We start from the raw sequence: 21534 nt of genomic DNA on the forward strand, positions 1-21534 counted from the left end.
CGGCGGGCGCGAGTTGGCAGGCAGGTTAGAATTCCTCGCGCTTTTCGTCCTGTCGGCTGCAGCGCCAGCCGCGCGCTCCGTCCGCCGCTCACTCATGTCGACGTCGAGGAGCGCGCGGCTTTCAAGAAGCAGCAGGAACAGGAACGCGCGGGGGTGGACAAAAGAGTGGGCTGGCGACGTCCCCCCCTCCTCTTCCACGGGATGAGGAGCATGGAGAGGAGCGCGCGCTCGCGCACCTTTAGTTCGATAAGTTACCTCGAGCGAGCACGAGTGATAAAGAAAGGCGGCTCGGTCGGGCTCGGAGACGACGCCGGCAAGAAGAGAAGAACGCCATGCTTGGGATGGCTTCGAGGGGGAAGCCGGTCTTGAAGAGAACAGATCGAGAGGTGGGCGGAGGCAGAGGAGGGGGTGAGGCGAAACCAGAGTTGCTCGAAAAAGAAAACGAATTACATGCCCCCACTCTTCACAGATGTGGAAGCAGCTTTTGCTGCCCTCGACGTCTCCCGGATTCTAGAAAGAGAGCCAAGGATGCAGCGGAACGTATAGCGAAAAAAAATAATATAAAGACGCGCACGAGTCAAAAGCATTGGAGACTGAAGCTGTGAGTTGTGCCTGGAGATTGTTCGCGTCATACTCCCTGATTTTTTCACTTTACTTTCTTTTTTTCTTAATCTTGCATCGTGTTCACCGTCTCGCCTTATAGCATTTTTTTTCAGGCCTATTTTTTTGCCGGACGTCCTCCTCCTGTGCTTCTTTTGTATGAGGCAGTGATTCTATGCTCGTTCACGAGCTCCATAGTTGCATGCAGCGTGGAAGACGCATTGCAATATGGAAGCCCAGTGGATTTCATACGCGCCCCAAGAACGTTGGGCGTGTGGCGCGCGCTATTTCATGCTGGCATCGCCGCCACCGTCGCATCATCCCAGACACGAGCGGGTGACATCACGGCCTGCTTTCGGGTTAACATTTCACGAGCGAGTCTCCCGCTGCGCTTTCACATTACCCCCCCCCCCTTTTTTTCCTCTCTTCCTGGTTTCCTTTTTCTTTTCCCCAATCCGCGCTTTTTCTCCGTAGAAGTGTTAGTGTTTATGGAGTCGAGATTCTTTTCGCGGCGGGGGAACATCTCCTGGAGATATCTCCCACTCTTGCGTCGCCATTTTTTTTGCATTCTGTGCGTTGCTGTTTTCTTCGAGCGGGCGCGCTGTTTCGCTTACCCGATATTTTTATCATGTCGCGCAAACGAAAAGAAAAAAAGAATCTCGTTCGCGCGCGAGAACTCGCGGGAAGAGATGAACACCAGCAAGATCGGCGACAGGTTCCGCGCGCAGTCTTCTCGGCGTACTTTACGACATGATGCATGACACCGCAGGAATTCTAAGTCCTCCATCGCGAGGACAAAAAGCTGAAAGGAATTCGAAACGAAATACGTCATGCCTGAGCAACAGCGTCTTCGGCTTCTCTTCGATCATGGACTATTGGCTGGAAGCGCACTTGGCTTTGGAGTTCTGCAAGTAAGAATAAAAGCATGGTAAGAATTCACTGAAGTACCTAATTACGTTAAGTGTCGGTAAAGCGATAGTATTAAAAGCCGTTGACGCCTCTACCTAAAGTGCCGCCACTGCCGGTTCAATGAGGTCGCTTTCCTCCAGCCAATGAAAATTATCCGCTGTGGTGACGTCATTAATTCACAGCAAATGGGCGAATTTTATGACAGACGACAAATATTTTTCACCCGACGAAGCTTCTATGCTATAGCACTAATTTTACACCTTTCTAGCCTATGAGTGCTGAAGTTCAGAATAATCGACTGTTGGGCGAGTTGGTGCATGACTGAAGTTTCTTCACCTGGCCGCGGCTTCACAGGGAGTTTGCTAAATGGCGGTTGCGTTGGTGATCTCAGCCGTCAGTTTACTGATTCGAGTCATTACGTGCAGATTATAAACGCAGTCCCAAACGCGCCTCAGGCGCATTATTTTATACAAATACAGAAAGAAAGCGAATTTATGAGAACGGATTATCTGAGCCTTTGTTTTCTCACAACGGACGCTTGTGAAAAGCTGTACAGACGACGCCTTTCAATCCGAACCTTTTCCAAAGCATAAAGGACATCTACAAAAGGTGAGGAACCGGTCTTGACACCGGAGATTCGCTGGCCGATGAGTGGAAGCCATTTCCTGAATGGAACAAAAAGAAAAAGTTCATACGAGGAGAGCACGGTCGTACTCCACCCCTTCGTGTCCGGGAGTCGAAGCGACACCTTGCGCCTCCTGTACGAAACTGGGCGCGTCCACTCTGTATTATTATTACGACTACCGGTTATTACGAAGACCGGTTCGATGAAAGAACCGAAGCCCCCGGGGGCTAGGGTTACATCACGACGAGGAAGTGAAGAATTGCCGATGCGTGACAAAGCCGAGTTCTATACGGCCAATCCCTCGCTTCGCGCTCCTCCGATTGATCAATGAATCGGAAGCTTTTCGTATTCGCACAGACGGAGAAGCACATGTGGGGAACCGGATATGTCAGACCAGCTCGGTGCTGTATTTGCACATACACGTGTCGAGTGGACTCAGAATGAAAGGATCGTAGACCATGCACGTTGGGATGTGGTATAGCAAGCTCTTTCGGAAGGAAGTCTCATCAAAGGTGAGCCCCTGAAGGCTGATGCAGGGATAGGAGGGAAAACCATCGGCAAGCATCACGGCAGGCTAAGTTTCCTATCGCCGTACATGAACCCGCCATGTTCCTTCTTGAGGCGTTATGGGAAACGCTAAAGAAATGAACGCGCCCATGACCCAACTTCATTGGTGAAAACTTTGTCTCTCTGAAGCGGGATCAAGCCGCTGACGTGTTGACAGTTGCTACCACGTGAAACACTCAAGTTGCATGATGGTTGTTAGGAATTGCTACATTTAGAGGTAACACGGGAAGGAAGCAACGGTTGTCTCTCCAAAGTAAAGTGGATGCTCTGGTGTCGACCTGAATAATTACTGTCGACCGCAGCTCGAATCTTTGAGCTGGCCGGCTGCCACAGCAGAGGATCCACTGGGCGGAGGACAAACCTCTGTGTGCGCACGTCACAAACACACGTCACACGTCACACACGTCACACGGTCCAGAAGAATACTGGGTTTTTAGTCGCGAACGTTTCATATGCGCTTGTATTAGAAGACGACGTTTGTAGATGCCAGTTAAGAAAACTAAAAACAAAAGCGGAAACGCTTGTTTCTTCGCGGCAGAACGTTGGGTCCGTGCAAAGCGCTGTAGTTAGGGGCAGTGACTTTCGCAGCAAATTGTCCGACGGGCGTACACAGCGTCTTCGATGTTGCAACGTTGCTACGCGGTGTCGGTCCTTCAACTCAAGGTAAAGTTTTTGTGCTGACATTAGAAGACAGGCTACAAAATAACGGATGCTGCCAAGTGTCAGTTAGCGTAGTCCGCAGCGGCAGCTCGATGATCAAAGCGTTCTGCGGGCCGTGAGAGCGCAGGAATGATTAGTACCCGCGATCACAGCAGCATGCAGCCACCTTTATCTGTGGTGTATGTATACCTGGGCCTGCCTTCCATGGCAGCGACTTTCATAGTCGCATTGATGACGCTCAGGGATGTGACGACGAGGGCATCATACGTCCATCATTCCGAAGTCTGGTACCGCTACAGCTAAGGCAGCGAAAAAGGTCGTTTGAGAGCGTATAACGCAAACCGTTGTTCGAGACAGGCTGAGGTTCGTCAAGAATAGGGATTCTTTGACACATTTACACTGCCACGAAAGACAGAAATATTAGAAGAAATAATGCTGGGGACGCCAATTAGAACAATGTCGTTTTTTATAGCCTTCCTGGGAAAGGGGCAGAGCTAGAAGACAAATGCGAATAATAACACGAAGGCATCGCAAATACACGTAGTCTACAGAAGTCAGCAACAACAGCGAAATCTTTTCGAACAGGGCTGTCGGATTGGGGTAGCACAGCAGTGCATTACGATCCTTCCTTGTGCGCTGACGAACGGTGCGGACGCCATTCCAGTGCCGTCTTTTCAGGCAGAAACCACACGCTCAGATGTTCCAGTACGATGGAGGTCGTTAGAGGTCCAGGGCAGAGGGAAGCAAGGCTGCCGATGATGTCTTCGAAATCGCAGTGTCTGGGCCATTTCTAGGCGCACAGAATAAGTTTTCGCGACAGCCACTATGAGTTAGGATCTACGAAGAGTTGCCTAGTTCGCGTCAGACTAGTGAACTCACAAATGATGAAGCTACAGCGAAGGAGGTTAAAAGAGTACAACCTGGTGTGTACTAAATTTGGCCTGTCTCACGTATACACAATGGATTCTTATTTACCCGCTAAGCTATTTATCAATGACTATCCGAGTGTCGTCCGGCTCGTATGTGTCTGCTTTGTTTTGTTGTAAAAGACTACCTTGTTGCTTCACTGTGTCGAGAGTGCTTCACTGTGCCAGTCCTAAGAATGCGGTAGGGGAGGACGGTTCAAAAAGCCCTGTGGCTTGCAAATAAGTTACTTTCGTTTTCGACAGCCAACTGTTGCGTCCCGTGTGACTAAAAGAAGTCAGTTCCATTTGGATTCGCTTGTTGTACCGATCTGCTTGCTACTCTGCAACAAAAATTAAAAATGAAAGAAGAAGAAAAAAAAGACACGTCAAGGCAATGCAACGATACTTGAAGTATTCTTATGTACTACATATCCCGAATATCACCAATGAAAATCTGTCTCTGCACTCGCTTATCCTTCGAATGTTGAAGCCGTAACGTTGTTTTTTTGTTTATTCTCGGACGAACCCCGGAATGAATATGGAGTTCACGGACGACTCTTTAGCTTACACGGTGACCTATGGCTGCAAGGTCGCCTCCCTGGCTTGCTTCAAAAAGCAACGGCGCAAAGCAAGCAATACACGTCCTACAGAAATGTGTTTGAGACTTCATATCTCGGAAAGTCAAGGACATCATTGGTATTATTAATCACGAACTTCTAGGTATGACAGTGGTTTAGACAGTCTCTGACATATTCTTGCCATGTCACGACCATGCAATTTTTGGCACCACTAATAGCGCAAAGTTACAGCAATGCGGCGGCGGCTGAGCGGCGAATGGAATGGTTGGCTTCCCGATTCCGAAACCGTGACCCGTAGCGGCCACCTTCGGAGCAGCTGGTGGCACAGCGTTCGCCAAGATTCGTGAAGAAGATTGGCAGGCGTACCAGCATGAGAGGAGATGATGGCAGAGATGTGCTCGTGATGCAGCTTGACGTTCCCATGTCGTGGGCACGGGACCTGGATTGTGAAACTTCGGAACATGATAGTAGAAGCATCTTCCGCTGTTTTACCTACCCTAAAAGACACAAACATCAGCATTCAAGCTTCTTCACAGAGACATTATTTCAGGTTTCTCACGCCACATCGGCTCTGCGACCAGGCAGTTCTGTTGCAGAGCAGGAGGTCGCGGGTTCGGATCTCGCCGAAGGCGAACCGCGTATTTCAGGTGAGGCGAACTTCACAGAAAGCTCTCGGCGGGCTATCTTGGCTACAGCTGTCGTCGAAATTCGGCCCCCAGAGCTCCACTCGGTGTGCCTCATCTAACGCCGGCGTTAGCTATATGTTTGCTAAGTAAAACAATCCACGAATTTAAGAACTTCCAGTGTTAATCCTTTCCGGCGAAAAATAAAAAAAGGAAGACTATGGAGAGGTGTAAGGGCAAAACCGAGCAGTGAAGCATGCCCTCCCATGAACTCTCTCATTTTGCGAATTTTTATTTTTTTCTTCCCCTTCACATTTCGTTCCTCTCTGCGTATCAGTGGGCGCCCTTTGTCTAAACGCTGTCACAACCGTGTTTTCCGTTTCCCACACCCTTTACACGTATCGCGAGCCACGAATCTCGAGGAGGAGGAGGATGAGGAGGGAGGAGGAAGGAGACGACGGTGGTGGCGCGTACGCAGAGCGCGCGGCCGCGCCGGTTGCGTCACGGGGCGCGCGCTTTTCGAGCCGCGGCAGATGCAGAGCTTCCCACGCTTCTGCGGCGGTGCTTAATGTATGGCAGGTCCGCCGAGCAGCCCGGCGGCGGTGGCGGCGACAGCGGCTCAGCTCCTCGTGGTTCCACATGCCGCGCACAGGCGAGCGAAGAACATGCTCGGAGCGTTCCCGCCTTTCTCACCCCCCCCCCCCCCCCCCCCCGCCCTATTTCCTGCGTGTGAGACCTCGCACACTCCCAGCGCTTCTCCGTTAGGTCGTGTCGCAGTTGACAACGTCGGCCGAGTAACGTGCAGTATTGCAAATCACGCCAGCGTTATGTAAAAAGACTGATGCAAAAGAAGTGCTCTCTATCCGTGGAGTCGCTGCTTGTACGTAGTCGTACGGGCTGCCCAGACGCCACCCACGACCAGGAGCCGGCCCACCTCTGAAATTTTGGACTATAAGGGTTCCGCAAATAATAAAGTTTTTCGTCACCACCACCACGGCGCGCAAGACACTGAAGAATGCCGCATCCAGTGCTCCTTCTTAGGAGCGCGTAGTTCACGCACTAATCTGCAGATTATTACTCGATTGCTGCGTTGCAGGTACACAGGGAATGTGAACATATACATAGTCGGATACAACTTCAGCCTGCAGTGAAGCTCTCGCAGTTTCACGAACACCACACACGCTCCTTCCGCGGCAGGGAAATGGCCCGTTAGCCAAGCGTTTATCACCTGAACAAAAAGATAATCGCAAGACGCAATTGTAAGCGTAAGAATCTCGATGGCTTTGAGTTGTTTAAGCGAACGATGAATTGAAGCGTTGATTTCGTTTGCAACTGTGATTGGTTAGAGGAGTGATGCAGCAGCCCCCGCGGGCCATAAGCTCTTGTTGCCAACAAGTGTATTTTTTTGGCTGTATCCTACAACAGCCGCTTTTAACAAACGGTGGTTAATGCCCGCGTTTCAGGTCGATCTGCTCTTGTTAAGCATCTACTTCGGAGGTTCGGAAGCTGAAGATTCAAATCCGTCTAAAATGATGTCACACGCGAATGTAAGCTCAGTTTAGCTGCTTGAGAATGACGTGGACTTTCGAACTGCACACTGGCACTGTATAGCAGTGCCTGCTTAGTACGTGACGCTGGTGCTCGCGGTCAACGACGCCAACGGCGACGCGGGATTTTCTGCGACACGAGCTCCTTAACGCTGTCGCGTTAAAACAAGATTGCGAGTCACTGGTTATCATCAAGCATGTGTTCTTATTAAAAACTTCCCTTGACCGGCTACATGCGCCATTCGAGGGCAAGAGCACAAGCCGTGAGCTGAGCATAAGGCGTATGTTGTGGCTGATCACCGCAGGAATCTTCAGCGGCATCACTGTTCAGTGATTCTTTACTCTAGGCTTTCTGCAAGCGGCAAAAAAAAAAGGAATGTGGTCGCAATTACGCGACATTAATTACACGCGCTTGAACTTTGCAAGTCTTCGCTCAGGATCCTTGAAAAACCAAAAAAATACCGGTGTGCAATGCGCGCTACTCCCTTCTTACGCGTGACTTTGATGATGAGCATCTCCGGCGATGTGTGACACTGGATGCCTCACGTGCTATGTTCAGTCCCCCCCCCCCCCTCCCCCTAACCCAATGCGAGCGAACTGGCGGCGCCTCCCGGGTTTTCGGTCCTTCTGTTTCCCTTTTCCCACGGCTCCGGCGCAGCTCTGAGGAAGGGAAGACGGCGCTTCACACGTGGCTTGCCTCGCGTGATCCGAGACCCTCCTCCTTCTCTTCTCTCGACCGCATCTTCCCCAGCGTTGTCGGGCAGCAGCCCCTGATTGTAAACTGGCTGCACGTACCCGGCCAGCCGCAAGAAGAGCCACCGCCGGGCCTCATAAACAAGACGGCGGCGCTAAGGCCCCCACCACCACTGCGTACGCCGCTCTGGTGGAAAGGAAAGAAAGACATCGCTACCGGCGCCCCACCGGAGGAGCCACGACCGCTCGCAGAGACAAAGAGCCCGCGGCCGTATACGATCGAAAAGACAGCCTCTAATCTCGAGGTGGCGGCGGCGTCCCCAGCAAGGAGATAGGAGAGGGGAAAGAAGGGGAGAAGGCACGGTGGCCTGCATGGGGTGGAGGAAGAAGCCGCATCTATAAGAGCCGCGCACCGCAGCCCGAACCCGGACCGACCGGAGGAGGATTTATGGAGCGTGCTGCGGGGTTATGGCGACCGCGTATCGACGGCCATGTTTATGCGATTCTCTCTCTCTCACTCTTTCTCTTTCGCATGCGCGCGCTACCAAAGCCAGAGCTGCTGCGGCGTCTTCCCGTGGCCGTTCAAGCCTTCCGCGACGACGATAGGAGAAGGGGCGATGGGGTTGGGGGAGGTCCGGGGAGCGTGGGGTTCAGACCCGGCGCAAAGCTGGCGGCAAAGGTTGATGGAAATGAGAAAGGGGTTGGGGAGGGAAGGCTAGGGAAGGGCTGGCGATAAGACGGCCTCCCCTCTACCCTCCCGATCTCCCGAGCCGTACTTAACCCCTCCTCACCTCCTTCGCTCGCCCCCCTATCGGTTCCGCTCGGCCTTGTCTTGCTGCCCCTCTTTCCCTCGCCCAACACCACCGCCATCTCCTGTTGCTGACGCTTCTCTTCCCCCGTGGCTGATCGGCTCTCGACCAACACATTCGGTTTTGCATCTGCCCCGGCCGCCCTTCTCCCTCTGGGTGATGCACGCATATACCATGCGAGAGCGCTCTGGAAGCTATCCGTGACGGTGGGCATTTCGGAGCTGCCCGTGATGCTTTATTTCTTCCATCTTTCTTGAGACTATCTCCCTCTCTCTCCCTCTCTCTCTCTAGTTTCGACGCTTCACTTTCAGTGTTTGCTAGGGCTATCCTTCACACTATCTTTCTCACGCGTTCTTTCATCCATAAGCGCGCTGTTTATCATTCTGGGGCGAGGAATTTAACGCAGGGCTTTACTGTGCTGCTGCTGCTGCGCTTTTTTGCTTTGTTTTTGCTGTGTAGCGCTGACCGCTGCTGCCTCCCGCTTTCACCGTCTCTGTCATACGTGCGCGTCTTCCCCCGACGGCCTTAAGAAATAATAAAATTGTCTGAATATGCTTAATCTCCAAAATGTCGGGCATCTGTTTTTTTAGAAAAAGCAGGTCACAGAAAGGGATAGCGCACTTAAAAATAGTTGCTTTATTTTTGGCTTCTTCGAAGCTATTCCTGATCTGCTCAGTTATGTGTACACAGAAAGGCAGCTTTGAATTACGACAGTGAAAGAAAAAACGAAAAGAAAAAGAAATAAAAGCTCTGAAAGTCTCACACAAGACTTGCGTGTCATCATTTCTGGCAACGTCATTGTTTAATTGCAGAATTAATGAGTGCAACCAGTAAAAAAAGTTCGCCGCTCCCCACTTGCATGGAATAGCTTTCTTGCGATGCTTCAACGCCCACTTTGTGCGACACCAAAACACACAGGTGTTTTTCTTTGCTCGTGTAACTTGCATCACGGCTCGGAGAGTCTCGCCGCTGAACGACTGTGTTTTCGTTCTCTCTATGTTTTTTTTTTACAGCGCGTAGAACTGGCGAAATCTAGCCGCATGATGTGCTCTGACTGTCGTACGGTTGCGGAATGTGTGGCGCAATCACTCGCTACGCGCGGACGGGAGGCACTGGCTATATACAGTAAGCCTTCGTCAGCGAACTTCCAACGGGACGGCTATGTGGGCGGTATTTCGCTAAAACGAGACGTTACGTTATTGGAATGTATTCTGAAAGGATGACAGAACTCGAGTATTAACCGACAGTTTGGACAACTGAAACTCGCAACGAGGGACATCACTGCCAGATTTGTGTATTTTGTGCAGGCCTTCTATACGCAGGTAAAAAGTGGTGTCATGAAAGCAGTGCTGCGACGGAGATAGGAATGTATGTTCTAGCATGGGATCTTTTTAGACAGCGATGTTTCCTTGTTCACTCCGAGCGGCATATGGGGGGGGGGGCATCCTCATAGAACGTCGCTGTCTCAACTCGAGACATGTCGATGAAACTCTTAGCAAACACATTCGTTTTCACGGCGTGCACCGGTTCGCTCAAAGTCATGAGGTTTCCCACGTGCTCGGTGTAACCAATAGAAGTGTGCGGACAGTCGGGGTGTTCTGGCCGGACATCATCGTTCTAACATGCGTGTGACCAGCTATTCTACTCGGCGTCGCACAACAACGCTGTCTTCGGGATGGGCGGATGGAGCATAAGGTCTGTGACTTTCGATATAAGCGCATACATTTCCCGGCTTTGACAATGATGATGATTATGATGATTTTTTTTATGGCGCAAGGGCATCTGTGGCCAAAGAGCACCATCGCGCAAGGTGTTTGCGACTACTCAAGGTGGTGTCAAACACTCGTTTATTAAGCATTTCAGCCTAAAGAAGCCGAGAACCAGGCCAGGGGAAAGCTTGTACCTATTGTATCACCGGTGGATAGACGTCGGCACAGGGGAGCGAAACCCGCACCTCCCGCATTCGAGGGGGATGCACAAACGACTAGGCCACCGCAGCAGTAGAGTTTGTATTGAAAACTCTCGGCTGAAAGGTTTTTAAGAGCGTTAGCTCTTACTCATCACGTTTCGAGATTTCGTGGGGTCTGCTACCACCCTGCGATCGCAGCGCCATCTGTGGCAGCAACTAGAAAACAGCACATCTGGCATTGAGACTTGTAGCGCCATCTACAATAGCATTGTAGAAACAACCACCTGCCGCGTGCCAATGATCACGTCACGGTCCAATGTGGTGGATAGAGCTGGAGCTATGTGAGTATGACGTCAGGGGATGAAATGGCGTGACTGAGGTATACTGCAGTAGTTGTCATAGAAATCCGCAGGTCTAGGCAAACCAATCAGGAGTCAAGACAAGCCATGAAGGAGAAGAAAGGAATAAGCAAAGAAGAAAAAGACAAGGGCCGAGCCAAAAGAGAAGAAAGTATGAAAAAGAAGAAGCAGAAGAACGAAAGGCAAAGTGAAGAAGCAGACCGAAGACAAGCCAAGAGAGAAGAAGAGAGAGAAACAGAAGAAGAAGGAAGGAAAACCGAAGAAGTCATGAGGAAGAATTCACCGGTGTTGCGCTCCCACGTGCTTTTCCTTTTTATTAACTGCGTTCAGGTGAATAGCCACCCGATTCTTGGCCGATCCCCCAGTGTGGGTATGTGCCATCTTTTGATACGCTAACAACAACAACAACAGAAGGCCACGCTAAGCAAGGAGAGAAAAGAAGGAGAGAAGAAAGAGAGAGAGAAAAAGAAGAAGAGGGCGATGAAGAAGAGAAGGAGGAGAAAATGAAGTGACATCACAGCTCTCACTGAATTTTTAACCAGCAGCCTAGTTCAGTCAGTCTTTTTTACACCTGTAACCAGCAGCCATGGGCGAGTCATGAGACGCACAACTGGTACCCCGTAATGGGTCGTCGTTAACAAGAACGTACGTTACAGTTATTTGTTTCATTACTGTACGACTGTATAAACTAAATGAAATGGGGTAAATTTTTGTCTCACTTGTTCGGAGGTGGCCATTCACAAAGAAGCGGTAAAGGTACGAATTTAACAATGGTACCCAGCTATGGAAGGTGGGAAAAGTATGACTGCATTTCTTGATGTAGAGATTCATGGGCGCATGAATGAGATGCAAGAAAATAAAACGAAAAAAGAAAACGCCACTAAATAAGAAAATAAGGCCAAGAAGATCACGCACAATGGCTGACTGAAGAGTATAGCACTTGATGCGCAGAAATGTGTGCATCGGCTACCTCTCAGAGGGACTGTGTTCAAAACCACTGGACTAGGCAATAGCCTTACCTTCTTCACACCAACATTAAGCGAAAGTGCCCAGACAGTGAAGGGGCAAAAGCCAGCCTTACTCCCAAACAGTGACATAAAACATCAGCAAAAGGAAAGCCTAGAGGACGCTAGAGAAGAACTAGCCGGAGATTTTCTCGTTTATTCTTTAAATTCTTTGCGTACGCCAGAGACACCTTGCTAGATCCTGAACAACGCATTTAGGCGTAGAACCTATTACTCACAAAAGAAAAGAAGCTGAAGAAGCTAAAAAAAGCACATCGTTTTTTTCGCAATGGGTCCTCCTGATGACAGCGGTAGGAGAGTGGGGAGGGGGAGGAAGTATCCTGTGTGCTTCTATGCTTTATTGCCTTCTATTCACAGGCTGTTCTGCCTTCGCCTTGCTTCCCTTTTAACCTGGCGGGCACATCCCAGTCAGGCAGCGAACCATTTGCCATTCTAAGCCTTCACGAAGCCTTGGTAAGGAAAGGAGACTATGCAGCAAAGGGGGGAAAAAATCTCCACTAATGGTGGCGAAGATTTTGAAGAAGGAAGCAAGAAAAGGCGAAGTCAAGACCGAGGAATCCAAATCACGGCTGACTAGGGAGCGAAGTAAAAAAAAATAGCCAAGAGAGAAATAGGCAAACATCCGCCGGCGCACGAATGGTTTGATTCCTGATATATGCGGAGCCGAAGGAGCGCTCGGTGTTGGCCTGGCGGCGTCGGCGCTTCCTGAAATTGATTCTAAACGAGAGCGCGGCACGGATGAAACAAAATGCGCAAACTGAGAAAGAAGTAAAAGAAGGGCTAGGCGCCGCCATACTTTCATAAAAGCGCGCTTTCATATTTCGCGGTGGTGGCGGTGGCAGGGTGCGCTCATTTTGCTCGCATGCGCTCTAAAAAAGGGGAGACCTTCAACGATATTTCCCCATCTCCCTTTAATTTTCTTCTTTTCGGGCTTCTCTCTTCTTTCTTCCTCTCATGCTTATGGCAAAGGGAGTCGAGACGTATGTACACTCGTGTCATGTATTTCGCAACCCACGGCCTTCACCATTAGCTGGAACAGAAGTGCACGTCCAAATTGACTCGCACGCAGCCAGTTGTGTTTCTTGATCCGTTAGGCAGAGATTTAATAAGCTGCGTATTTAGCGATGGCGTCGTTTTTCGGGACATCCTGAGCGTGTCTCCCTCGAGCAGAAGCGGCTCTGCAGCGACACCTGTTGCACACGGCTTGCATGCAAAAGCTAGCGCGAAAGAAGAGAATTACAGGAAGCGCCAATTTTGATTTTCTCGCGAGAAACGGGAATAAGTGCGCTATTATTAGACAGAATATTCCGAGATGTTATTCACTGCGAGCTATGTACTTTTTTCTCTACTTGCTGTCTGGAAGCGGTTGGGAGATGACACGAAGGAACTACGTAAAATCAGGAAAAGCATTGAAACGGGACGTTGTGAAAAAAAAGGACAAAAAAAGTGATGGGAAAAATAACGGTGCAAGAAAGTCAGAATGTCGAGAAAACAGAAAAAGAAAAAGAACTCGCGATCTTTTTGACTTATACAGAGCGAGCAAGGAAGCGATCCGGAGAGAGCCCTGCGCGGCGGTTCTCGAGCACGTTCGCGGCTCTTATCTCGCTAAGTCCTCTTCGAGCTGAGGACGCTGGCTGAAAACAGAAAAGAAACGGACTTACGAATAGGGCGACCAATAGAGAAACGTGGAATAAAATGGTGACATATAGGGACGGCCGCGCGGTCTGACATTGCACGCTTCCGAAGGCGAAAGATGACAATTTCGTGAGTCTGGTCGCAATACACTTTGCCTTCTTGCTGGTGTAACTCACTTGTATTGCTTTTGTCATCCTTGCTTATAGGAGCGCCTTTAGGACAGAGCCAATGTACGGGCCTGCTGCCATGCTGCTCACCACCACATACGCAGAGGGCTTGCTGCCTTTGTGCATCTCCACGCGGCGGTCGAACAATGAGCCAACGGGTGAATGGCAACCAACACCGCATTGTGTGAGAGACAAAGGCGAACGTACGCATAAATACGCCGCAAGCAATGCGGGAGCCCCATCGGCTGCTTTATTTTTCTTTGGTTTTCATCTTTGACTTGCGCTGTACGGCGTCGTCTGCCGGTCGAGTCCGGCGCTAATACTGACTACATTCGAGACAGCGAACGGCTAAGCCGCTTAAAAGTGTAAGCGTTGAACAAGCAACTGAAGAGTGCAGTCTTTGTCAAGAATATACAGCCCAAGAGGTTTGCTTTCAAGCCGTGTAAGCACGGCTGTTAAGCACATTTGACAGTCCTAAGCTTGGGAGGGTTGAGGACTTAAGTTCCTCCCGCCTTTGTGAGATTATAAGGTCCCTGAGTATGCAAGAGGAGTTGCGCTGCAGGGCTCAGAAGCAGGCATCTTGGGCTGTATACTTCTGACAGAGACTGTAGTACATCTAGCCCTGACCTCCTTGGTGTACGCTCGCGGTAGGTGTTGGAGCATTTCGTATCAACAAATTTTTAGTCGGTGTAACTGCGCCGACCAGTGGTTACGAGGCCATTCCGCGTGCGCACGTGAGAAAATGGCACAGGTAGCGGAAATATGAAGGGCATACGCAACACGGTTACAGCCAAGTGCGTGCATTGTTTTCTTTTCTCTTTTGATTTACTTTCATTGAATCAAAGTTGTGACTGTTGCGATGTTCTGTGGGCAAGTAAAAATAAAATACGTTTCCGTATGCGAAATGCGAGAGATGTTCTGAATCGCTTGCACCATTACTTCGGTGGTACCGCAGATCTTGCATACGGGCGTATTATTTGAAAAAGAAACACACAGTAAAGCCCTTTTCTTGCGATCTGTAGGTAGTTCGTCAGGAACAGGGGATTAATAGATAAGTGCAGTAATTATTACATATATCCATAATTGTACGAATGTTGAAAAGCAGTGGATATAAGCGAACGTATAGTTTTTATTTATTTCAGGAAGCCTGGTGGCAATACTTTCCATAGTAAGAGAGGAAGCAGGCAGAAAATGACTTCGCTTGTTAAACATTTCGCCTTTTTTTTCTAATGCGTAAATGAGCTAAACATTCTTGGTTGGTTAAGGTAACGTGCTACAGACTGAACGCAACTTTCCTTGACCTCCTCATGAAACGGATCGCATAAGCCCAGCACAAAGGAAGCAGTAAACCAAGCTTAAACATTAAGTACCTGCTGGCCTTTGACTACAGCTGGTCATAATATACACTAGCAACAAAAAGAAAAAGTAACAAGTGCAAAAGGCGCGCAGAACGGCACGCACTAATGGCGTTCGTTAGAATGCGACGCGCATGACAATAAAGACTCTCGACAAATACGCATGTCCAGGAAAAAATATAACATCTCCGTAATAAAACAAGGAAACGTAGGAAAACACAGCCGTCGCACTGAGCTCTAAGAGCACATCTTCGCCATGCTCTACAATGCGACGACGCAAGCAGGTGGTTGCGCCTAACTGTAGAGAGCAGTGCAGTGTTACAGCTGCGCTTCTGTTGGAGCGTGATGATAACGTTAAAGTTAAGTTACGGTAACCAGTCAGCGGACACTACAACGCAGATTAAGATGCTGCACACTGCATCGGATAGTCGCACGTATCATTATCATCATCAGAAGAGTTCAGTTCCCTGCAGGACGGAGACGTTTCTAAATGCACTTTTAACCGCACCGCGCCGCATGAACTGATCAGTCATTCCGCCTAAGTGCGTAATGTGTTGTAGAGGCTGGAGGGGAGCGATTAATCAAGTATCCATCACAAGAAGGGCGCATGCCGTTGCATAGTAACTAGCGCTGCAGCAAAGCCTAAGCACGCTGGTTTTCTTTCTTGAAAAAGCAAGAACAAAAATATATTCCATACGGCTTGCAAAAACGTTCCCTTCAGTGCCCCCAGCAAGACCTCAAATGGAGTATACAGTCAGCATATGGTGCCGTATTTTGTTACCTGAGGTAATGAATCAAAAGCGTCCTAAAGTCCGTCGAACGGTACATTCGCTGGTGAAGACCTCAGAATAATTTTTTTTTTCATACACTAGGTTATTTTTATTTACTACGTTTCTGTTCGCGTACAGTACAAGAGGGAGGAATCCGGGATATTTCGTTTGAATGCTGTTTCTTCATTGCCGGTAATACCTTTAGTCTCAAGAGAGCCCGAGATAAGACAGGCAAACGCGGTAATCACGCTTTCGGTTTCATTATTAACGAGGCACAAACAAGGGCATCACCTAATACATATATGAAACCAATAGAATCCGACCTCTCACAAGCCGTTCCGTTTGACTGTGAGCTCCTCACGTGCTCGCGACTTACAGATGTCTCCATTACTCTATGCATAAAGATATTGCACCGCTCATCTCCACCGATCCTCAGCGCGGCCGTCACGAGATACATTTAGGCAAACCAGGCCCCAGTCACCATAGGGCACCCGGCAGCGTAGTTCCTCCAGCGGCCCACGTTGTCGCTGCGACGAGCGCCCGAAGACGGCAGCGCCTATTGTGTACGGACGACGGCACTTCCCGCATACCTGGGGAAACGGCCGCGAAAACGCGGCGTCCCGAAACGCACCTGACGCTCGGCGGACGCGAACGAGTGGGCTGGATCCGAACGCGAGACTGGTTCTCTTCCGCCGGTGTCAAAGACAAGGTTCGTGCTCCCGCGTTTGTGCGCGGACAATGAACCCGGTTTCTCCAGCGCGCACCCATCCACGCGGGATGCTCCCTCTTCCCGAAACGGGAACGTGCAAGAAACAGAGCGTGGCGAAGCGCTTACCGTCGTCGACTCCGAGCAGCAGCAGCAGATGCGGCGGCAGGCCCGGGCTTCTACGCCACGGCGGCGACGGAGGGGCCCGGGCGTCGAGCAACGGACACCGGCGGCGGTCGAAACGGCCCCAGCAGCAGCAGCAGCAGCACCGCAGCACACGCAGCCCTCCCGGTCCATGCCCGATCTGAACTCCGGCCTCGGCTAAGATGGCCGCCGCTCCGCGAGACCGGGATGGCGCATGCGCCGTGGATGCTGTCCGCCGCCTCGCGCTGCTATCTTCCCGCAAGGGGGCGAGGGGGAGCAATATGGTGGGCGCGGCGCTCTCGCTCACCGGCTCGCCGCGCCATCGATCGCTTTCGCGCGGGGCGCGCGCGCGCCACGCCAGAGGAGTTCTTGGCCGGGACGCGAGGCGGCGGCGCGCGTCCCGTCATCAAAGATGCATGACTCGCTGTTGGCTCCGCAGCCGCAGCCGCGACCCCCCGGCAGCGCTGCTGCCAATTGGGATGGCCAGCCGCGACGCGGGATCCCCCCTTCTTCTTCTTCCCAAACGAGCGGCGCTGATGCCGCCGCTGCTCTCTTGGAGTGCCGTGTCGCTTACACTGCCCCTTGGCGAAAAGCCCGGCGCTTCGAGGCGCGCGTCGCGCTCCGGCGCAACGCGTGGGAAGCGCGCAGTAGTGCCGGCGCGAGCAAAGGTCACGTTGCGTCGACGGCTGCGCTGACGAGTTTTAAGGTTGCGCTCGCGCGCAGGTAACCTCCGGCTTGACGACGCTCACCCGTCTTTTGTTCGGCGTGAGTGTCGCGTGAACTCTTCGCACTCTACTACACTTGTCGTGCACCCGTTCCCAAGGTTTTGTGCCGTTGCCGGTATGAAACTTAATCCTTGTCACAACTAGGAGAGCAGCTTAGAAAAGGACTTCGGAATCGGTGGTGTAGTGACGGTGAAAAGTATTTAAGAGTGGTTTCACTTTCTTGGAAACTCGAAAGCAGCATCTTCCTTAAGAACTTCTTAATCTTTGATCGACGTGTTGTTTCGAACTTGGGTGTTACTTGGAGCTATTAAAATATTGCGTTAACGTAGGCAACACAACCCGCACTAATCGCATTAAGGATAAATAGCGTTAAAATGCGTCCTGTTTTGAACTCAGAAGTGCGCGCTACTGCATCTAGATGAATTGCATTTTTTTTAAGCTAAGACACAAAATAGCTAAGGCAGAGGCAGATTGTCTTGGGGATTGTAACTCGACATCAGTGCGCCTTATGGCTTTTTTTTTTCCCTCAGGTATAATGGTCCTGGGAAGAAGTCTGGTAGCAAGAACAGCGGCTTAGATCCACCTTGAGACGTGCGGAACAGAAATACATCATTCCCTCCTAAATTGATCGATGAAGGAGAGATGTTGCAGAGACCTGCCGCACGGGGCTGCTGTTAGTGCCCGCTTGGAAGGATGATAAAAGACGCTACGAAAGCGAGAAAAATGGCCACCCAGTAATACGCGCTTTCAGCTGAACGCCCTTCGCGCTATCCTTGCCTCTCGAAGAGGCTGCCGGCCTAGATGGAGACGCGCACTGCTCGAGCACATGATATCGCACGAGAGGCCTTTCAGCTTGTCTCTTTCGCTCTTCCGCTCTCTCTCTCTCTTATTTTCACTCGCGTACTGTGTCTTCACGAAATGTGAAAATAACTTTGAAATAAATAACCTTAACGCGTTTTATGCGATTGCTTGTGAAAGACTACTGGACAGTAAACACTAAAAAGCCTTGGATCTCGTCGGAGGCGCAAGCAGCTTGCGCTAGCAGCGCCACCAAGCTGTAGTAAACGGCCGTTATATCAGAGGTAGGGAAGTTTGCTGAGATGAGGTGGGTGGGGCTCGCTAGGACAGGACTCACTGAGGAGAACGTTGGGAGGGAGAGGCATTTATCGTCCAGCCCCCTAAATATATATATATATATATGCCCACTAAAGCAGCAGATTGGACAGCAGTCGCCGTAGCTCTGGTAGGACGCGATATTCGGAGGTCGTGGGTTCGGATCCCGCCGGCGGCATCGTTGTTTTTTCTGCTGCTCTATAAGCAATTTTCTTTAAACCAATCGATTGGCGCTACAAATTAATATATATATATATATATATATATATATATATATATATATATATATATATATATATATATATATATATATATATATATATATATATATATATATATATATATATATATATATATATATATATATATATATATATATATATATATTAAGGAAGCCAGCAGTCCCTGAAACCAACGTGCATACGGGAATGTTTCTATGCACCTTGGTTTCGGGGACTGTTGGCTTCCTTAATATGTTTGTCAAACGAGCCTCTCATTTCATTTGCATATATATATATATATATATATATATATATATATATATATATATATATATATATATATATATATATATATATATGTGTGTGTGTGTGTGTGTGTGTGTGTGTGTGTGTGTGTGTGTGTGTGTGTGTGTGTGTGTACACGCGGGCATATCCTCATTGCCACTACGCCTTCCACTACGGCGTTCCTCATAGCCTGAGTCACCTTGGGACGTTAAACCCCATATACCAAACCAAACCAAGTGAGCGTCGCGTATGCCGTTCCTATTACCCTTTGCTAACCGTACTTTAGGATCTAATTTTTACTTCTTTGTTGACCGTGCACTGAAGCGTTGCTTTTGTGCAGCAACACATCTTGCAGAGCAGAAAACTAAGGGTGAGATTAGAAAACTTCAGTGTAGTTTTTATTTACATATTGCACGTTGTTAATTCTTTTTCATGACTCGATATCTTTTCCTTGCATACCACTGACAATGGTATCATAACTAGCCAGGACAGGTATGGCAGTAAATCACATTCTCTGCTTACGTTACAAGTTTTCTATTTTCTTGGAGGCGTCCGGTAAACCGGTATACGTCTCCGGTATGATAAAAACGTCTATTGGAGGGTTTTAGCGTAGTCTAGACGTATAGCGGTTCAGCGGACGCCTGCTCAGCATGCGCATTGGCAAGGGCTGGACAAAACTCATTCAGAGCCGGCCTCTGGTAAACCTGTATGCATGTATGTCAGTACGTCTCCGCCATGCTAAATGTCTCTAACCCCGCTTCTAATGGCCAGTTTGAATTTAGTCTCTTCAATTTAATACGCTTCTTTCTCTTTATTGATTGATTTCCTACCGAAGTATTCATAATACTCTATTCAGCGGTTGTTGACGACCTCGCAGCTGAGATATCAGCAAGAGCTCAAAGGTCGAGAATAATGGAAACCAGCGTATGGCACCCAAGATGCCTCTCGTATTATGTACATAGCGTTGTATAAACCCAAGTTTCTAACTGCAGCTTCTGGCTCCGAGTAAGGCATTGAGCTTTACGCAACATGTGCTGCATGACTTGCATGTGCCTAGAGTGTCTAGATCAATGAGAAGAGAAAAGAAAATAAAAGAGAAGAAAGCTATTTTATGTGATGAAACGAGTCGACTGTTTTGAAATCAGATTTTAGTCATCACCTAGTTCTCCATATGTGACCACTGTGCGTATCGCAGCTATTCCCCATTAGCTTCAAGCTTTCGGAAGGGATGAGAAGCATGTTTTTTATGCTTTCAATCTTTTCTTACCGTCTTTTTTTTTCGATCATTATCATGCATGCAACTACAGTGCGCTACAGCATACAGACTGGAACTCTCATAGGAGACCTGTACGCGAATAGTTATTTCTACTTATACCTTATTTGCCAGCGCAGTTCGTGTGAATGCGATCCTCATACACCGTTGATATGTTAGTAATTATCCTCGGTATTGTTTCTTACTATTTCTCCTGCTTTCATTTAGTCCTATCTCAGCCGCCAAGCCCAAATGCTATCCCATTTATTTCCACCCGATGCAGTTACGGTGTCCGAGAAACAGACGGTAGATTCCGCTGCCGGAAAACGAGTTCTATCTTTCCTTCTGTTGCTATTATTATCAACAGAGTTACTGCGACCCCTGGTTTTGATGACAGTGATGATATGACTTTAATGGACTGAGCGCAGGTAGGTCGAGGTGGGCCATGGCTGATGTGTCCGATCGGCACAAGGTGCGGTCAAATGACCCATGACTATGGATGCATGAAATTACTAAGCATTTCAGCTCAGAGAAGCCAATCACTGTGCCTTGGAAATAACGCACTGAGATAAAAAGAAGACCTGGGTATTTATAGTCGCCAGTCCACTTTCTATTTGCGTTATATTCTGTACTCTGTGGGCATTGCCTAAGGCAAGCCATCGCAGCTACACATGATAAATAAAGGTGATCAAGCAGAATCTCTGGGGGCCGCAAATGCAACCGCAGGCAGGGTAGGATGTTGCGCATTAGGTGACGCCTTAAAAAGTGCATAGGCACATAAGAGGTGATTTGATTGGAACAAGAGGAGCAATGGGGCACTTTTAACGGTAGTTTTCGCAAGGCATGAAGAGGCCCAGACTTTCTATATCTATACTTGCAAAGCCCTCTTCCCTTACTTCTTAATTCGATTCTTATTTACAGGAGAGGGATCACTGCCCGGCCCACATAGGCTACGGGGTTCGGGTCAATTGAATGGCATTTGGACTAGACTACTTAACTTATCTTTCTTTACATCAATTAATAACTATTGGACGGAATGTCTAAAGGCAACTGCAGAGAGATCGTTTTGCGACGCGATTGCGTAACCACGTTTTGAAAATATTATTGTTGTTTTACATGGAAAAGAAAGACACTCTAGATTGTGCACTAATGTTTTGAGTGTACTGACGTAGTAGTATTTGTATTTAAACAAACAAACAATCATGGATCGCAAAATATCTGCTTGGACGGACCACCAAGCTGGATCATGTTCATTGATTAGGAAGGGCATCGCTCTTTCAGATACGTGTCGATAACTGCCCTGGAAGCTCAGAAAGCAGGGGACGGCAGAAAGTTAGGTGGGCGGATGAGGT

This window comes from Amblyomma americanum, chromosome 6 (assembly GCF_052857255.1).
Source record: "Amblyomma americanum isolate KBUSLIRL-KWMA chromosome 6, ASM5285725v1, whole genome shotgun sequence".
Lineage (NCBI taxonomy): Eukaryota > Metazoa > Arthropoda > Arachnida > Ixodida > Ixodidae > Amblyomma > Amblyomma americanum.